Source organism: Periophthalmus magnuspinnatus, chromosome 22, assembly GCF_009829125.3.
Source record: "Periophthalmus magnuspinnatus isolate fPerMag1 chromosome 22, fPerMag1.2.pri, whole genome shotgun sequence".
Taxonomy (NCBI): Eukaryota; Metazoa; Chordata; class Actinopteri; order Gobiiformes; family Gobiidae; genus Periophthalmus; species Periophthalmus magnuspinnatus.
Window position 1 is genome coordinate 18,269,497 of NC_047147.1, and position 20,956 is coordinate 18,290,452.

General features: G+C 39.2%; 2 protein-coding genes across 2 annotated transcripts in view; both read right to left on the minus strand.

Moving 5' to 3' along the window:
• The window catches only part of LOC117390995 (SLIT and NTRK-like protein 3), an 80,124-nt gene that overhangs the window by 9,191 nt on the left and 49,977 nt on the right, over window positions 1-20,956 (minus strand). The gene's annotated exons all lie outside the window — the stretch shown is intronic.
• crlf1a (cytokine receptor-like factor 1a) overlaps window positions 12,551-20,956 on the minus strand; it is a 227,773-nt gene continuing 219,367 nt past the window's right edge. Inside the window, exon 10 of the transcript XR_008649196.1 lies at window positions 12,551-12,561. The gene's annotated coding sequence lies outside the window, so the exon portion shown is untranslated. The remainder of the gene's footprint in view (window positions 12,562-20,956) is intronic.

Sequence of the window (20,956 nt, forward strand, 5' to 3'; positions counted from 1 at the left end):
AAATTTGACACTTGTAATGATCAGAATGAGACAGGTAAATATTAATGTACTTTAAAAACATAAAAACGCCATTCAAACATGTGCAAATGAAACAAAACGCAACTGCAGGTAGGCCCATGTTTTTGATAAGAAAACAACATTATGGTTAACAGTTGAAATCCCTGAAAATGGTCGATCCTCTGTGCTAGTTATGCTATGGAAGAATGGATAAAATGGCTGAATAACTAACCATGCTTACCAACTCAAATTTCAATTTAAAACCCATCGTATCTGCATGAGCTACTTCATTATGACTCAGCTCCTGTTGTTTACGCACAGTCAAACGCCCATATAAGGACATATCTGTGATGGCCCCATTAGTAATTATAGGGGACAGGACTATCCACAGATCCCGGGGCCCGTCTAAGTACACCCCGCAGGCTGACATCACGCCATGAACACCAACTATGGGCCAAATAACATGCGCAAATGTGAGGAAAATGAGATACCTGTTTGTTTGTTTTTTCCCAGAGCTATGAGTACTGCAGTCTTGAGACCATTTCATGTGCTCTGGCTGTAGCTTTAAAGGTGTACTTTTCTGTTTGCTTGTTTATCTCCATGGAAATATGATTGATTTGCCTGAATTTTTGCTCGATGTTGCTTCATAAAAGATTTGTATTTTTGTTTTTCTTGAATGAATAATTTGAAGGTTACTGATTTTTTTACAGAAGAACAAGGAACATTGCATGACTCAATTAGTTTATACTTAAATATATTGTTAAGGAGAATTCTTTCTTCTGCATTTGACCCATCCTGGGACAGTATTCTGGGAACCATCTCCAGATCTTGAGCTGTTGGTTCAATCGTAGTTATAATTAGCCTTTTCTGCATATTTAAGTTGAACATAGAACCTACCCAGACACAGGGAGAATGTGCAAACTCCCCACCGAAACCTCAAACAATCTTCAAATTGAACCAGCAAAATGCTAACCACTCTGCCACTGCGCTATTGCAGTCCTGTCTACAACACCACTGGAGATTAACATACATCGGGAGGTTATTCTGAGTTAAACAAGTCGATGACATTTCAGTTAAAACACTCCCCAAAATGCCATCCCTTTTTCATGACTCACGAACTCTCTCGTACATCTGCAGAGAGCCGTTCAACTGTGCTATCCGCCGTAATTCTTTGCTTTTATTTCAGTCCCCGAGGAAATTCTACCTCTGTCTGTTTGGTGAGCATCTGTCGGGCATGTTTCTGATTGGTTTACGCCTGGTGGCCAAGTGAGAGATCGACTGTCAGCTTGTCCGTCAACGCGGAGAAAGAGGAGCCCTGCTTTGACACATGTAACTGCCAGGTGCGGTATGATTGGTTTTAGAAACGTGTCCCGAGTGGAAGTGATCATGACAGGATATATTGTAAACTAGCACTGCCGCAATATTACAATTTCAAATTCCATGTCAATATTAAGAAATAGGCTCAATAATCAGTTCCCATTCCGATACCACGATGATAATCTCTCGTCGTCCAGGTATGTTCCATAGTGGTACATGAGCATATACTAGTCTATGTGTCTTATACTTGTTCTGTTACAGCTCAAGATCATTCTAAAGCCGTTCAGGAAAGGTTAATTTCTGTCCTGAGAATGTGACTTTTATAGTATCCATACTTGCTCAAATTAATATCCAGGTTTGATACTAGTTTTATTATCAATTAGAATCGGATTTTCGATACTTTTGACAGCCCTATTGTAAACTCCACACTCAAATTTTTTATAAATCTTTAATACGGTCCAATTTGTTACCAATTCAATTCCATCCATTCATATGCACGTTTTTGAACTCCCAAAACATCAGAGTTAGCAAAGTATTGGCACTGTTAACATTAGCACTGCTTTGTTTAACGTCTGTCACTTTGCCACAGAACTCTCCTGCGTGCGGCGATGTGTTCAGAGACGTGTCAGATGCTGATCGGCCCAACTCACCTCTGCCCTTCGCTCCAGCCACCGGAGCTGTGTTTACATCCCTGCTGCTGTATTTTACCTGCACACGCTGCTCTACCTCAGCTTCAGCGGCGCTCGGACCGTACGACTCACCACAAATATCAAACATGTCTGATATCCCGCAGAACGCACCATTAGCAGCCGTGCATTCATCGTGAGCAGGTAACCGCAGCTCATAACGCCCTGACACTGTACGACACAGAAGCACGAAGGATCTGAAATTTGGCCAGATTTAAAAATTGTTGTGTTTTTGAAAGAAATATCCAAATTTATGATTATTATGATTATTATAATTTATGCCCATCATTGGTTAGAGACTCTACAAAGTTGCCATGATAACCTTATGGCTTAAAGTCCTTTCAAGTCATGTTTTTGGGGTGGAATAATGACACTAAGTATTGAAATTTCTGCCAGTTTTTGTTTCATGTGACTAGGCCTAGTAATTACACAGATATTATCCATAAACCAGGTCAAAACATCTGCAATCTGACAATTAAACAGCAAATTAAACCATAGAATTCTGACCTGTCTCTAGCTGAGAATAAACTATAAGGATTGTAGATGTAAATTTTCTCTTAAGCTGAAATGAAGCACACTTTTATACACAGGGAGAACATGCAAACTCCAGACATAAAACTCCCGCCGTACGAGCTGCTCAGCTACCATAGCGTCTTGAAAAAAAAACCTAAAGACCTATTCCAATCAGTAAGATAATTTTCCTGTATTTTCACAGCCTGCTACTTTTCCCTTTCAGTCACCTCTCAAACCAACCGCACTATCTCCACCCTATTTCAAAGCCTCCTCATCTTCTCCTCCTCTTTAATGTTTAAGCCTCTCTGTTTTAACTTAAACCATCCAAAACTATTCATTCGTACCTCATAGAACCAGGCCTATATTATGTGCAATTATATACGTGGTTTTGTGTTGTGATGTTACTACTGTTGCTTGGTAACTGACTGCTGGTATAGTAAGTTAATTTGGCGGGCTATAAAAAGTACATTACAGTGCATGTTAACAGAATTATACAGACATTAAGCCAATGCCTCCACTTTACAAAACATGCCGAGCTAATGTGCCGGTGCCTTTAAATACAACTTTACAAGCAAATGAAGGAAGCATTAGAATCGTTGAGGTTTGCACTTGAAGCGGTTAAAGGCTATTGTTGTTTATACTGTATAGACGGGCTGAAGTGTAGTTGTGCAAAAGGTTCATAGCAAATGTTTACTAATTACATGCTGTTAAAGCGGACCTATTCTGCAAAATTGACCACGTTCGAGCGGTTTCCTCTTCTCATTTACAGTCTCGAAATTGTATTTAGATTGGTTTGTGCATGTTTGAGTAATCTTTATACTTCTGGATTCAAGATGTCATTGCTCCGATCTATCCCCTTTTCACCACAAATACACGCTCACTGCGGTTTATTTACTTGGTTCTCCAGTTTTATTTTTTTAATTGTCATTTTGGTACAAATGAAAAAAAAAACAAAAAAAACATCAGCAGCTCGCTAGCATGATGTGCAGCTAACTATCAGAGGTGCTGACAGCTGCACGGCTCTTTGTTGTTTACGGGACGTCATCTCCCATTACACTGCGGTTTTCTAACGCAGAAGTCAGCGGCCTCTTTTATTAAGTTGCTTTAGATGAATATTGTGATTTAAAACGTCCAAACTATAACATAATGATCCACGGGTGATTTGTAATATCTAAATGAAATTGCTGGACTAAATACCACATAGCCACAACAGCTCCAGACAGACAAATTAGAAAACCCTGTTCTCAATTCATATTTCTTCATTCTCAAACTAGGAAGGCTATTAGCACTGCTGTTATTAATTATTTAAAGGTACACTGTGTAACTTTTCTGGTGAAGTGTCCACCAGCTGCTTGTGTCTATGAACATGTTATTGCTTTGCCAATAATGCTCCACAGTATCTCCATGGAGACAATCGCCCAAAGAATGCATGTTTTTCAGGGTGTTGTTTAGCCATAGAAATACCTGTAATCAATAAACGCAGGATAAATAAGGAAAATGCCATACTGTGGAGCATTTTCATAGAGACAAGCAGGTGGCATACCCTATACCAGAAACTGAAGTGAATCTATTGTAATTACCTCAATATTTTCATGGTATTCAATCAACATTTTAGTTTAAATTGTCCTGAAAATATCTATAGGAGACTGATTAGCCAATTGTTTTAAATAGAATAAAACCAGCAGGACCGCTAATTACTACCAAATAACAGTAATCTACCTGAGGAGGCTTGGACTACCTTTTAAACCGTGACAAATAGCTAGCATCTACCGCGTGAGGCCAGACATTCTTCTAAACAAAAAAACTCGGTACAAGCATTGTTCTGCAGAGTGCGCGACACCCAGGGAAGAAAAACAACAGTAACCTTATGTCCCTGCCAAGCCCTGACCAGAAATCCAGATTACCTTATAAATATAAATGTGGTGAGTATTGTGAACAGGCAGCAGGCAGGACTAACACATAAATAATATCACAGTTTACAAAAATGGATCCATCACTGTGGTCTATACTCGATTATTAATAAGAGAAAGGTCAAACGTATATAATGGTCAATACGAGGTTTCACAGGTGGAGGGAAGAGCGACAAGTAAATGTATGTTGCATGATTCTATGGAAATATAAAGTTAGACGCATACTTCAGAACATTCTCCATGGACATAGATGATCACTAGAACTGGATTACAATTTTAAGTGACAGTTTAGTGTGAAAATACTTGCAATTAAGTAACAGTTACTAAAAAAATACATGTATCAGTGCAGATGTGTTTGTGTTTTTATAAACAACCCATTTCTTGTTTACCTCTATTTAAATGTCTTAAATGTACAAAAAACATATTTGATTCATTTATACAAGATTGCAAAACATGTAATCCAACGTAATGTAAAGACAGCAAAAAAAGTAGTGTCATTTATTACATTTTTTTTCTAGTCATGTCACATACAAATATGTTTTTCTTGAAGAGATTATAGAGTCGATTATGGAAATTAATTGCCACTACTACATGAGTTTATAAGCGCCTTTCACAACTTTCACTTTTGCTGTCACCGTAATGCTAACTACAACTAGCATGCTAACCGTGAGCACATTAAAACACTGTCTAATTAGATGCAGACAGCAGGCAGCAGACTTATTTTGACCTCAAGAGACTCCTTAAACAATATGGATGTCCTGGGGCAAGACAAAGTTTGCTCAAATATATGAAAAAAATATTTGGATCCAGGCCCTTTAAACTAGCCCAAACTGCTGTTCTATCGCCTATTAACCATGCTTACATTATCAGTGGCCACAAGCTGCTCTGTTCTGATAGCACTCGGTTGGCTGCAGTGCATTTTACAGTTCTCCGCCTGGCGTAATTTACTTCCATAGTTTACCCGCTTGGCCTTGGCTTGTCGATGCTGGTTCAGATAGTGATTTCCCATAATTCCCAGGGCCACTTCTTCTTCACCCCTCGAGAACAGGCCGCTTGTGTGTCTGTGGCGGGGGTGAGGGGGGGGTTGTAATAGCCAGAAAAGGGTCTATTGAGGGTGGTAAGAATGGAGGAAAGTGGTGTGTCTGCTGGAGTGATAGGCAAACAGCAGTGTACTACGGAGAGAGGGAGCGGGGTAGATACTGGGAGGGAAACAAACTATGATACGTTTTTATATGTCGCGTGTGACGTACAAGAGGGGATAAGAGGAGAGGAATAGTAATAGAGGTCAACTTTACTGTCCAAATATTCTCTGTGCTCTGTCTGTACTTCCTGTCCAAGTTTATCTCTATGAGGTTTTTTGCAAAGTCACACCAAAAGGGATAAATATTTTGAGATAAGGGAGTGGACAGGGAGCTGCGGGTGGATGTCACTGACAACATGTTAAACACTACGCAAATAAAATTAATACTTCACCAGAGGACACGTCGATGTTTAGAAAGAGAGACATTTGTGGTATATTTTGAGGTATAATAAATATTAAAACAACAACACAAACTGAAGTATTTTACATATACAAATAATTGGGTCATCTTTATTTTCATTCATGTAAATTTTAAGAAGTTTGTGTAAGTGACAGCTTTGAGACCAAGCCCTGGGGTCTAAACATGGCCACCCGTTGAAGAGAATGGGCCGTGCTCAATGGTGCATGTCGCTAGTTTAGACTTTTTAGTCTAGTTTAGCGGCTAGGTATATCTGGTCCTGCCCTACCCATCGACCATGCGCAGTTGAGCTACCGCCCATGAGACTTTGCGTGAAGAAAGCGAGCGGAGCGGCCGCAAAGGAAACAAGGGAATAATAAATAAATTACAAATGATAAGTTACACTGTTTATGCTTCCAGGAGCTTTTGAACCATGTTTTAAACCTGCAGCTCGTTCATGACAGTTGGGCTCATTCACATCGCTCACAAGCTCGTTCATGTTGTACCATGTGACCGCTCTAACCAATCAGAGTTTGCGCCTAGCTAGTAAATATAGAGTGTAATCAAAGCTAACAATTACAAAGTGTTGTTTTTTGTTTTTTTTTAAGACAACAGACCGATTTTGGGCTGAGAAAAAGCTCATGAAAATATGTTCTTGTGTAATCCCTCAGTCGTCCAGGTATGATCCATAAATCTGAAAATAGGTGACAAAATTGTGACAAAATTCAACTTTTATGAACGCTGTAGGTGCCCTGTCAGTCTCTGTCAGCCAAACACTTGCCGTTTGTGATTACATTGCGCTCTATGAGAAAAATCCTTTCTAAGCAGGATGGATTTCTTCGTTGTAGTACCAATGAGTGGCCACTAATCCAACTCAAGATGGCTCTAAGCTAGCAATACCCTATCCAGTTATTTCATTAGATCCATGTTTGAGACACGGTGAGCTAGCTAGCGTGTTGCTGTGTACAGAGCCTATTGGGAAATCAGTAGGGTTGTAGTGGGCCTATAGAATAAAGACATGCCCTGTACATCGATTAGTTGAATAAAGGGGAAAGTGGTGTGAGGACTGATAAAAACTCTTTGAAATCGCAGTTTTAAGACGCAATAACAACTATACACACAGAAAAGTACAAGTAAACAGTGTCTTTGTATAGAAAAAGCAAGATTATACACACACACACACAGATCATTCACTACAAATGCCCTCTCCATTCAACTTTTGAGCTCAAAAACCCAACCGTTCAATCAACCAAACAAATAACTTGTCTCTGAAGTTCACGCACGAAATGGGTGTACATAAAAAAGAATGCCGTTAATAACATGCACATTCACACCAAGGCGCTAACCCCATCTCGCAATAGAAAAAGATTTAGTTTCCAAACCAAACCGGGGCAAGCTGACGATAAGCAGAGTGATGGAAACAAGGCTGCCCCTCTGACCACCACCAGTGCACCAGTTTTGTATCAAGCTTTAGTACTGTAAGGAGAATTGTCGTGAGATCACTAGATTACTCGAACATGCATGGATGACATTTAAACCCTCCTCAGGCATGTTTTTGATGAGGGAACAACGTTAACATGGTAGACAGCTCCAAAAAAGTCGATTTCGCGTAATAACCCTCTTTAAGTATTTTATTTTCTAAAGAGCGTGAGTCTTTTTGCTCTAATTTCGTATTTGTTTTCCTACACACTCCTTTCATAGTGTCTTAGCATCAAGTGTGCTTTTGCGATTCGCATGTGCCCTTTTTAATTTGGCCCTGGGGAGCGCTCAGGCAGAGGGAGACAGATGCAGGCTAATGTTACGCGCTGAATGTTCTTTTCGTGTCGTCAGATCACTAAATGACTCTAGTCCAGCACATTGCAACTAAACACAGCACAGCAAGTCCACTATGTCTCCCGTGAACCTCCATTTTAACAGTTACATAAATAAAACATGGCTCAATTATGCAGCTGGTCAGGGCTTCAAAGCGCAGATGCATATAATATTGTGAAATAGAATGCCCTGTTTCAAAAAAATTATAATGGACTTTTACAATTACTTATAGGTCCTATATTACACAAAACTGACTCTTGTCTCATCAAAAACATCCTTGGAGTTGTGTTTTGTTTCATTCACACATGTTTGAGTAACTCCTACACTGCCTACATCTTCAAAACTCAAAATGCCCTGTTCCACCTTGTGATGTCATGAAGTGGTAGTTCTTAAGTCAACAGCTCCTTTTACCTTTTGTTCAGTCGAGATTGGCGGCTGAAATAATCCAAATGATTGTAGTAAAGGTGTGTGGAGTTTAAAAACACAGTGGAGCACTTCCTGTATTGCCACATGACATCACAAGGTGGAACAGAGCGTTTTCTGCTTGAGAGAAGAACTCCTATGCCTAAATATGCAGGGTCTGTTTGTTAAAAATGTGTGACCGAAACAAAACACAACTCCAGGTATGTTTGCGATGAGAAAACAAGATTGTAACATAGATCAGAAAATAGTGTAATATGGGGCCTTTAAATGGTAGGTTTTGGTTCAAAAATGCTGTTTTGTTGTGGTAAACAAGCACAGGGAACTACATAGACCATGATCCTTTGCTCTGTTTCGTTGCAGCTAACATGAAGAAATGATAGTCCTGCCAACAATACCATCGTCGCACAAACAGGTTCATATGGAGGTAAGTTGGGCCCAAAGGACAATGGCAGGAGGCTTGAGGTTCAGGGGGATGGAGTTACCAAAAATACATTCAAATAGGAAAGACCTGCCATTCAACAAAACAAAACAAAAAAAAGAAAACCATAATAGAAGTGCACTCTGTAACTTGTCGTGTGGATGGCCCATTCCATGCTTGTCTCCAGGGAGATTGCTTTGATATGCTGATATGTTTCACAGTATCACAAATTATATATCTCCATGGAAACAAGCAGGTGCCAAATCCCCCACTAGAAAAGTTACATATTACAGCTTTAAAACTTGGTAAAAAATACTTCTCAAATAACCAGTTGGACGTAACACCTGAGTTTTCATTTAGAGTTTTGTATCCTGACCATAGATATATAAATATATATAAATGGACATAGCAAACGTACTAGCCGCCGTGCTTGAAACAGGAAGTGATCAAAACTAAATCCTGACAGAAGTAGCGGTGCAAGAAGTTCAAAAGTTGGAATCATCTGAAGAGGGGACATTACGCTAAATCAACTTCTACTGTGTTGAAATAAAACAATACACTACAACTTCACAAATCTGATGCAGTAGCTTCAGTAACAAAACGCATGGTGATTGTTTTGTGATAGCGCTCTGAATGGGCAGCATGGAGCGCACAAGGATGGGAGTCATTGTCCGAGCATACATATAGCATTACATATAATACAGCATTTTCAAAAGTAGAAGTAGTAATAGAAGTAAAAATACCCGCTGTTTAAAATTATCAACCAAAATAGTCAACAGTTTTACTTCAAAGTGACATTACCAACGATAGCTCAAAGTCGGTATAAACGAGGAAAACGAGGAAACTCTATATCCTGTCTCACCTCTGTGGCATTATGAGTTTACTTAGGCATTCATAAACGATTTGCGTATAGATCTAAAAAGGCAATTAACATGATTGATTTTCCAGATAGCGATACTGTACTTGACTGTACTCATTTAACCCCCTGATATCGATCCAGCCTCCCTGAAATCCATTATCAAATTAGCCCTTACGTAACACAGAGCACACATTCACAACAAGGATGTATGAAAACGGGCTTTTTGCAGTTTGCTATTTCTGGCGCGGGCCCCTTTTGCTAACGTGGTCTCGTAATGTGATAAAAGTGTAAAATATTTCTGCGGGGTTGGTACTTTTTGATGATTTGGGATGGGCTTTGTGCTCCTACGCGGCGCAGATGTAGATATTTGCATAGGGTACACAAACATGGAGGCTAACGCGATACAGAATGAGGTCATGAGCAGAGCAGAGCTAAAGCCAGGGCCAGACTGCATAGCTCCTACCGCACATAGAGGAGAGGCATTAAGAATATACGTGGTTACTGCATCTATATGAACAAGAATTACAATTTTATATTTTATATATATATATCAAGCTTGTCTTTGTATTTGGTCAGTTTGATCTCTCCTCATTTGACCTAGACAGAACAACATGACAAATAAACTTCACAATTGTATACTTTAATAATACTAGTAGTGGATGAAGTGCTCAATTTTGTGACTTAAGTAAAAGTACAGATACAGGAGGAAAAAAACACCCATGTAAAAGTGAAAGTATCACATGAACAAATCTATTTAGTACCTGTTTAAGAATAAAAAGTGTTGTTCATTTGTTAAAGTGGTAAATGTAGTGATATTGATTAAAAATGGGACATATTTTTGCCAATAGTAACAATATGACTCTTTCCTACATTTTTTTAATGAATTTTGTGTATTTATTTTTGTTTGCTCAAAGCTGAAGTTTGAACTTGAAAACTTTAGTCAGGATGTTACCACGAACATGGTTAAAATAAATCCTCAAATCATATGAAAAATACTTTTTAGTTTTTAGTCCAGTTTAAAAAGGCAGCGGAATAGAAAGTACAGATACTTGCTCTAAAATGTAGTGGAGTAAAAGTAGAAAGTATCCGCTGTAAAATCTACTTAAGTAAAGTACAGATATCTAACAATTATACTTACAGTACTTTACCACTTGTGCTTCGTTACTTTCTACCACTGAATAACACATATTATGCAAAACTTGACTTTTTTGAGCTTTTAATCAAAACGTTGTCCCCTGGAGTTGTATTTTGATTCATTCACGCGTGTTTCATTAATCCACTGCATCTAAAGTAGTCTTCGTTGAGCACTCAAAAATCCTCCGTTTGCATATTAATTTAGAAATGTGAAATACTTATCCCAAGGTGACCAAAAGCATGTTTAGAAGGGAATTAAAGCCACAGAAATGCGTAATATGTGTTCTCTATCAAGATTTTGATGTGTTGTAGAGGATTTGTTGATATCTAATTGTAAGAGTGGAGTTTGCATGTTCTCTCTGTGTTTGGGTGGGTCTCCTGGGCACTTTTTTCCCCTCATTAACTCAAAAAATGCACAAAAACCCACCTAAGGTTGTCCTGACCATGACCAGCTCAAGATCTGCTCCCATTGAAGGATGGGTCAAATGCAGAGGACAAATTTTCCTACAGGGACAATAAAGTCTACCTTAAAGGGCCCATAGTACGCTATGTTTGATTTATGTTATAATGTTGTTTTCTCATCACAAACATACCTGGAGTTTGTTTTGTTTCATTCACACATTTTTCACCCACAGACCCTGCATATTTAGGCTGAGTTCTTCTCTCTAGCAGAAAACACTCCGTTCCACCTTATGATGTCATGTGGTAATACAGGCAGCGCTCCATTGTGTTCTTCTCTGTCACCAAAACAAAGCCAGAAATGTAAACTTGGTCACATGTGCTTTTCCTTGCACTGATGTAAGTAAACTACAATAAGAAGATTCAAGATTATATCTCTAACTGTAACATTTTTTACTATTCACCGGCAGTGTCTCACCTTAAGGCAATATATTATTCAAGACGTTCTTCCATTACCATAACCATTAAAGTGTTTCCTTATCAAAAACACATCTGGAGGCTTAAGTTGTGTTTCGCTTCCTGCATGTTTAAGTAATACGGCTAATATTTAGGAAGCGCGGGTCCATCTCCTCAAAACGCTTGACCTCACTCTGTGATGTCACCAGGTGGTAATTTAAAGTCAACCCCCTGTCCTCATTGACGCATTTTAATCTATATTCAAAGTGCATTCAAATCAATGCAGGAAGCTATTGTTTTTAGCCTCAATTACGCAAGCTTTACATGTTTCATACGTACACTGCATTCACACAGGTAAGGTGAGAAAAGTGAATTGCCCAAGGACACAATGTCAGTATGTTACGTCAGACTTTGAGGTTAGTGGGTGAGCATCAACTAAGTGACCTGCCCGTACATGCATAACCGACCTTTGACCAGAGGTGAGTAGGGTAGCCAAAAACTATACTCAAGTAAGAGTAACAAAAAAATCCCAAAATATCCACCTAATTTGTTGTTTTTTTCCCCACATAAAATAAATGTCACATCATTGTAAAAAGTCTGTGCCTCTGTTATAGTGGGCACATATTGCAGAGTAACACTTCCACTTCACTGGGTATAGGCTTTGTTGTTTACTGCTAACAGATGGGCCACGCATTTTAAGAAGCTATAGCCTTCACACAACTTTGATTAGCCATATGTGTCTAATACTTGATATGATATGCAGTTGAGCACAACATCTGGTCTGAACGCGTACGCTAAACAGGCGTGTACTACAATAGACTTAGGCACAGACGTTTATAGGTTCACAGTGTGATTTCTCTCATGTTAAAAGGCATTCTGCACCTGTTAAACGCCCTGTACCTGACTTTTATTTGATCTAGGTCAGGACAATGCCTTTTTACGCCAGATAGTACATTGTAAAAACAGCACAAGGAAGCAGTTACCAGGGTCGCACAATTTGATCCCATCGGAGACGTTGTTGGATGGTTGTTTTTGTATCATGTTTACGCATTAAATTGAGAGAAGGGCCTAAGGGGGCGGGGCTACCAGTTCATTCGAAAGCATGTTCTGATACAGGGCTTTAGCCACATCCGCGGAGCTTTGTGCTACTTTGCGGCGTCTCTACAGGTGTTCGCAGTGGGCCAGGGAGCTCCGTTCATCTGAAAACGCTACACCTGTGCAATGCAGACAGGGTAAATAAAAAGCTTATTGATGATTTGGTGTGAACGCCCCAATGCGCGAAATCCGCTTAGTAACAAGGAGCGCTACGTGGAGAGGCATCGGAGGACAGCATTTGGACGGCGTGTTTCCATGGTGTCACTGTTTGAATGGGCATAACGTGCGATTAAGAGGTAGGGACAGACAGCTGTATATGTCGTAATAAAGTTGTTTGTTTTAGCCTGTTGTACTGTGCGTTTAACATCAACTGAACCAGATATTTTCAAGTTATTTACATTTAAGACCTGGGTAGTCCTGGTTCAGTTCAACTTCAGTGCTTGTTCAGACCTTATTTAGTTGTGTTTAAGATGTGGTTAAGGCCTAAAAGAATCATAACAGAACAGACCTGCTGTAGACAAGGGTTAGTCTTGGTTTAGACCTGATAGTCCTTGTCCTTGTTCTGCTTTAGTCCTATTTTAGACCTGCTTTAGTCCTGGTCTTGGTTTAAACCTGGTTTAGGCCTAGATCTCCTATGACACTGCATTACAATTAAAGTCTGGTTTCAGGTTCACTGTGCTTTGTTTTGGCTTGACGAAGGAATATACCGGTAGTTATGATTTATTTTTTTTTAAGCAGATTGATTTTGTTGAATTATACTACTTGCTTAAGATTTGCTTGTGAATATTATAGGGATAAAACATGAAAGTGAGGTGCAGTTACGTCATCCGGCCCTCGGACAGAAACCCTCTGACCACTTGGAAAATGCAATTGAAGACCCCTGCTATATGCTATGCTATGTTTTTCCTATCCAATCAGAGATGTTACTGGGTGAGAACCATATGGAAACTCATTCATTTGACTATCCCAGACAGTGTGAAAACTGTTCTTCACTCGTGGTTCAAAATATACAGGACCTTTCATTCAATTTCAATTTCTACTTCAATAACTATAACACAACTCCCTTTGTCTAAACCTGCACGCATATGGTTTTCTTGACAATCAGACAGCATTTTAAATGTGATGCTAACACTATATGCTACACTATCTTAGGAAGTTAGCGGTATTGTTTCTTTGTGACATTAGTCAAGGTGATCCAAGCCTGCGGGCAAAGTATTTCTCCACTGTGGTTTGAAACAGACACTGAGGAGACTCATCACCGACATTGACATAAACAGGTTTTGTACAATCAAAAGCGAAAGAGAATTGGTTAAAGTTTGGGCTACAGAGAGCTGATCTTGCTGCAGGTGTTTCTGGCCATGTGGGCGTTCTAATATAACTTTGTCCATTGTCTAAAATGTTTTTCAGGTGGCAGATGTCTAGAACTAGAAAAATATGCCAGCTTCAACAATGTGCTAAACTTTTAAACAGCCCTGAAGTTACGAATAACTTTTAAAACGCAATGGAAGGTCTGAGATTAAGCTTAACTGACTGATTTAAAGGTGCACTGTGTAACATTTCAGTAGGAGGGTCTACTGTCTGTGTGTCTCCATGGAGATGTTACTGCTTTGCCTGAAGTGATCCCCAGCCCGGCATTAAAATGATCGATCTTGCATTTATTAATTTCATAGACTGTATATATTAATGGACGTAGCTAATCTGGGACCCGCCTCGTTCCAAATAGGAAGTGATCATGGGTGTACTTCCGGGTCCTTCCACTCTGGCTCCAATTCACTTTACATTTTTCGTCATTTTGGTCTTAAAATGTTTGTCTTGTTGTTTTTATTTCACTATTGTGTCTGTAACTCAAGATATGAACATTAATAACAGACAAATCAGGCGCCTTCTTTCCTCGAGGTTGCTCCCACTAGCATTAGCAACAGGTTTGATTGACAGCGTTGCTAAGCGTGAGAGGAGGCGTTACCTTCAACAGCTTCGCTCCAGATTGGCTGTTTGGTTGCTATGATACTTGCAGTTGGAATTCCAAATATAGAACTTGGCTCCAAATTCGCCTCTATAGCTGCTAGCCTCGATGAGCTTCATTTGACTGGAGCCAAACGCTATAGGTGACGTCACACTCACTTTGTCCGCGGTTTTATCCAGTGTATGACTCAATTATAGCTGTTTGCCATGAAAAACACCCAAATCTGATGTGTAAACGATAGAGTGGAACATTCCAAGCAAAGCGACAACATGATCTCCAGGGAAACAAGCAGGTAGCAGTCCCTCCACCAGTTACAAGTTACATTTTAAAAGCAATGCGTTCATCTTTACATCATCTTTATTGACATTCAAGGTGGCTGCGGTGTCTTGCCTGAGGACACAGCAACAATATGACAAGAAGATATAGCAGAGGAATGCAGTAAATGCTTGAAAACATCTTGAAAATATCACAAACATGACACGTGCAGTACAGATATCCACAGTGTATAGTAGAAACATGTATTTTATGAAAGGGAAGTCATGTGTTATGTGGGTTAGCTGACAGCCTGGTGAATAGGTCAGTGCACAACTCTATAGTCTAATGAGTGTGGAGGGCGGTTACATTTGACACTAGCATTTATATTCCAGGGACACACACAGAACGTACTATATAGGTGCCACGATGTGTTTCAAGACGGTTTTAAAGCAGCACTGTGCAACTTTTCTGGTGGAGCGGTCCGTTATCTGCTTGGAGATAGTGTTGGTTTGTCAGTGTTGCATTAAACTTATTTAGCGTTACTTCAGTTACAACCGTTTATATTGCTAAAAAACACCAGGACAAACGTACGTCCTTACTGTAAGCTGAATTGCCTCTACACAGATCTGACTTGTAATTTAACATCTGCTTGTCTCCATAGAGATAAGCAGGTACCAAGAAAAGTTTCAGAGTGCACCTTGTTGGCCAGTCACACCCTGCTACCTCTGCCCCTCAACCAATTACAACTTCAATTACAACTCCTTCTTTTTTTATGTGGCAGACCCAACAGCCACCTCAGCCTCTCCATCTCCTCCTCTTCTCTTGTCCCTTATATTCTCAAATCCATCAGCATCACTCTAAGAACCAACATGCAAAGGACTATGCAGATGCTTGCAGCTACAACTAAAACCACCAATGACTGAGTTTATGAAAATTGTAATTATTACCCTACTTAGCATAATTATATATTTGCAATTAACATATATACATGGAAATGATAATGTCTCTTAGGACTATAGGGGCCTCAGGTAATATGCACCTGAGAATAGATTCAACTAAATATTATTTCATGCATATTCATCATCATGTGGTTTTGCATGTATTAAAGCGGACCCATTAGGCAAAATCGACTTTTCAGAGCTTTTATCCATGCTCCAAGTTGTATTTGGAGTGATTTGTAAATGCTCGAGCAATCTTTAATCGCTTATTTTCAAAACGTCATATTGTTGATCATTCCTCGTGTTCACCGCCACCGATGCGCACCCACTGTGACGTACTTACTTTGTTCTTCAAGTAAGTCGGCAGTGTTGCGTAGTCATTTGCTAGTGTGATGTTCAGCTATCCATCCATTACAGTTTGCAAATGCACACAGGGACAAAAACCTTAATTTTTGGAGACATGTCCTGTGGTCTGATGAAACAAAAAATTGAACTGGTAGGCCATAATGAGCATTGTTGCGTTTGAAGGAAAAAGAGGGAAGCAAGCCTGAGAACTCACCTGTGAAATATGGGGGTGGCAGCATCGTGTTGTGGGGTCGTTTTTTTCTGCATGAGGGACTGGTGCACAAAATAGATGGCATCATGAGGAAAGAACATTATGTGGGAATGGGTTTGGGCATAAATGGGTCTTCCAAATGGACAATGACCAAAGCATACTGCCAAATTGGTTACAAAGTGGCTTAAGGATAACAAAGTCGATGTTTTGGGGTGGCCATTACAAAGCCCTGATCTCAATCCTTATGAAAATTTATGGGCAGACCTGTGCGAGCAAGGTGGCCTACAAATTCAGTTCAGTTACAGCAGTTCTGTCAGGAGGAATGGGACAAAATTCCTGCCAACTATTGTGAGAAGCTTGTGGAAGGATATTCTAAAAGTTTGACCCAAGTTGTACCTTCTTTTATTATTCTGTAATTTAACAAACAGAAATAATTTTGGTAATCCTAACTGACCTAAAACAGGAAAGGTTTAGTAAAAGTGTGTGTCTTTTGGGGCAAGACATTTCCTCAAATACATAGTAAACATTTGGGTAAAAATCGGGTACTTTAGTGAAGTTAATGATAACTCCCTATTTGGGGCACCATTTTTCTTTGGAACCCTTGGCAATAGCGGGTTTTGCCACACAATTGCAACACTTCGGCAATACAACTACAACACTAGGATTGTTAATACCAAAATATTGACATTACAGGCGTTTCAATATGCTCAGCTGTTTTGCAGCTAAAAAGAATTGGATGATGGCGTTAGCTATTGTTCGGCGCTAGCATGAGAAAACAACTTGACTGCACCCATTGTAATTTATTCAGTTCTGAAGGAGCTCGTGTGTATTCTCCATCTGTGCTGTGAATTGAGTTTTCCACCAAGGGACAAAACACTCATCATTTTCACAAAGTACAAAATCTTTCCACCATTTTAGGCCAGTTTGTGCTGCACGACTGTGAGGGAAACATGCAAAATAAAGAAAGAAATTGGAATTTTTCTGAAAAGTATGTTTGCGTTTAAATAAAGTTTTCAAATCTGGATAAAAGTGCAGATTTTAAAGTGGAACTAAACACCAAATCTACTTCTTTGCTGCTAAATGGTATGTGGTATTTTAATAGCATTCTTTGTCCTATTTGGCAATTTTAGTACAAACTAATTACATTTGCAGCTTTCTAGTCTAAAGCAGTGCAAAACTGAGCAAATCCAAGTACTATGTGACATCACACAAGACTGCCCTGATTACAGCTAGGTGTTTCTGATTACAAACAGGTGGCTGCAGTTTGAAGTGTGGTTGCCTGCTAGACCAGTCACACTCTTCTTCATATGTTCTGACGCCGCCCCTCCTCCCCCTTCACTCTTTTCTGTAGTCCTCCAGGTACAGCCCAGTTTTAGCAGCTCTATTTGGTCCCCACAGTTTAAGGCAAGTTAATATGTATAGCACAAAGTAATTCAAAGTGCTTTACAGAATCAAAAATATATTAAGACCACAAAACAAACAAATAAAAACATAAATTATCATTAAAATAATGACTTTAAAACAGGAATGTAGAATAAGAACCTTTCAATCACATGAATTTTGAGCCTTGTTTGCAGATCTCCAAGGAGCATAGATCATGAGGAGGGAGCCTATACCTTATCACACACGAGGTACAGTCCTGAAGAAGGCGTCAGACAGTAGGGGCTTAACTTTCCCCTACTGTCTGACAAAACCATGCCTACAAGACACATTGCTACACCATCATGTGACTGTGGAAGGCTACGGGAATTGGCAAAAACATGTAAAGCAGATGAACAAACTCTCCTGTCTGACAAAAGCAATCGCTAATTTGAAGTTTAAAACTGAAGACAGAATGACCCTTTACCAAAGAGAGCTCCTTTAAAGTCTATTCTCTGAGCCACAGGAAGTCAGTGCAGAGACCTGAGCACAGGAATGTGCTCTGACAGTTTATCTCGTATGTGAAGTGGAGTCCCTCGACCATCAAGTGGGAATTTCCAGTTTATCAAGTATTGTAGAGCATTTTCAAGTCAGAGGTGGGAAATCTCAGTTACCAGTTGCCTGGGATGCATTATAAACAGAGATGGCAGTACTGAGTTGCTCTTACTTGAGTAATGTTTTTCCCCAATACTTTTTTACTCACTTACTAACTTGATTAATTTCTTGGATCATTACTTCTACTTGAGTAATATTATTTCAAAGTAACGTTACTTTTCCTTGAGTACATTTTTTGGCTACTCTACCCACCCCTGTTGGAACGCACCTTAAACTACAGGGTTAGGCAGTACTGTTCCATAAAAAGACATTTTTTAATTTGATAATTGTGATTCTTCAAGTTGCAATTTCGATTAAATTGTGAATCATATTTCTGACGTCTAATCCCACTTCTGTCTTAAATTTTTATGGAGTTCTAGAGTTCTTGTGCCGTTAATGATAGTCTTAGTCACTTAAATAATACCTCTGCACACAGAGCCACTGAAATGTCACAAAATCCGCCCTGGACATTTCAACGGTGCCATTTTGGAGCAATAATAAAAGAGCAGGCTATATTTATCTAAATGGATATGAGCCAATAAAATCTGTGTTTAAGCCCAGTCACCTGCTATGCACTGACAAGACTAGGATAAGACTTTTCAGGTTAAATTTGTATGTAAAAAGCTGATGAGTTTGTGGAGTCTTTATGGATTTGCAGAGGTGGGTAATACTCAGTTACGTTTCAAGTACATTTGCTTGAGTACTGATTTCAAACCACAAGTCAGGAACATGTTTTAGTTTAAACTTTTAGCTCCGCCCACTTAGTCCTTTCTACCGCTGTGACAGAGACAGGACAGAGAATCAAGTGTCTGGGTGTTATGTGGTTGGTTTTCCATAATTCTTAATAACAATGCGCCTGATTGGGTGAAAAGAGGTGACCTAGCCAGAGATAAATAGATTATGTATTCTAATAGTCAAATTTTTTGGCATTTTAGCAGATTTTAGTTAGTTAGTTAGTTAGTTATGGGACTTCTGGCTACTTTGTGGGATCCTAATCTTTTGGACCCATTCATTTCAAAAAGCCAATCAAAAAACTGGCTCTTTTACTATTTATTTATATGACAGAAGCCAGTGTGAGAACTCATTTTATGTACAAACTAATCACAGAGAAAATTAAAATGGTTCAAACTGAGAGTGGAAGTGTGTTTACACTTTGAAATGATGAAAATTTATATAAAATGTTGCACTATAATAAAGGTTATTCAAAAACTATTATTAAGATGCCAAATATGTTTTTGTGCACTCTGCTTCTGGTTTGATTCTTGTGTTGATTCAGTATCAATCAGTGTAAAAATGCATTAAAGTTACAAAGAAAAAGATACTTTTAGCTGACAAAGCATGATGTAAACCGTATTTATGTTGACAAAAATACATAAAAGCCAGGTACAGCCCCTTTAAAGTTCCACTGTTTAACTATTTAATAAAAAAGATACTGAAATACTGTACATCTTTTTTATTACAATGAAAACCATATGTGTCCTTACTGTGAGCGCACATGCATATCTACAAACCTGACTCATATTTCATGTTGAAGCCAGCAGTAATTGCTTTTAGCCTCATTTGAGCTGCTTCACATGACATTTAGTTGCACTTAGGTTACCAGTTTCCATTGGCTTCTCCTCCAGAGGTACTCCTTGAGGGTCCTTGAGCAGGGCATGGTAGGTGCTCACTGCTCCTGACAGCTCGGCCCAGGACAATGAATGGATGGTCTGATACAGGGACCAATTTCCCTACGGGGACAATGAAGTATAGCTTAACCTTGGGATGACATGAGATGTAACAAAGAATCATGGGTTTCTACTGCACTGTCATACCACAGCTGAAGTATAAGAAAAGTGACAAATGTGTTTGCGGTGGATTGTCATTTAAAACTGCATTACTTATAGGATTTCAATATTTTACACTAGAAAATGTATGTTTACTAAAAATATGCCAGTTAAAGGTGCACTGTGTAACATTTTTGGTGGAAGAAATGCTAACTGCTTGTCTCCATGTAGATGTTACTGCTTTGCCTAAAATGTACTGTATGACATTAAACTTGTCTATTTTCATGGAAATGAGTAGATGACAGCACCAGGACAGTTACAGGTCAGATCTGTGGAGTGGCAAGCCCAGTCACAATACAAATTTATATATTTTTTAGGCATTTCTGAGCAATTAAAGACTAATTAACTAGCTGACTAACTAGCACTTTGGCCAAAATCAGCATTATAACTTATCAGTAAAAGCTATATTTGATTTAAACATGTTTACCTTGTATCTGGCGACACAGGTAGGTCACGTGTTTGAATGAATTTTAAATCAAAGTCTTACATACAGCTCCTTAAAACCAACACAGAAACCTTTGTATAATTGTTTGATGCTTGTATGATTGTTTGAGCTAGTACTGTGTGAAATTGCCACAAAACAAATTGCCTCTCTATAGTGGAACATGTTATCCTGTTATGTTTAGATGTTCACTTGGATGCAGGCAGCCCACGCCCACTCAGGAACCCCCGCGGCCTGTGGCTCAGTTCCAAGCACACAAATACATCCTTTATCATGCACCTTCCTGTAACATGATCCAATACAATATGAGAGAACAGTGAGACATGTTAGCTTTGATGTGCCTCTGTGACTTGACTCCAGATAAGGCGCGATGGATGGACGCAATTTGACAGAATGTGATTTTATATGAAGTGAAAACTCAATGTCTCGCTATTGAAAGAGACTCATTTATCGTAAGATTCAGTTG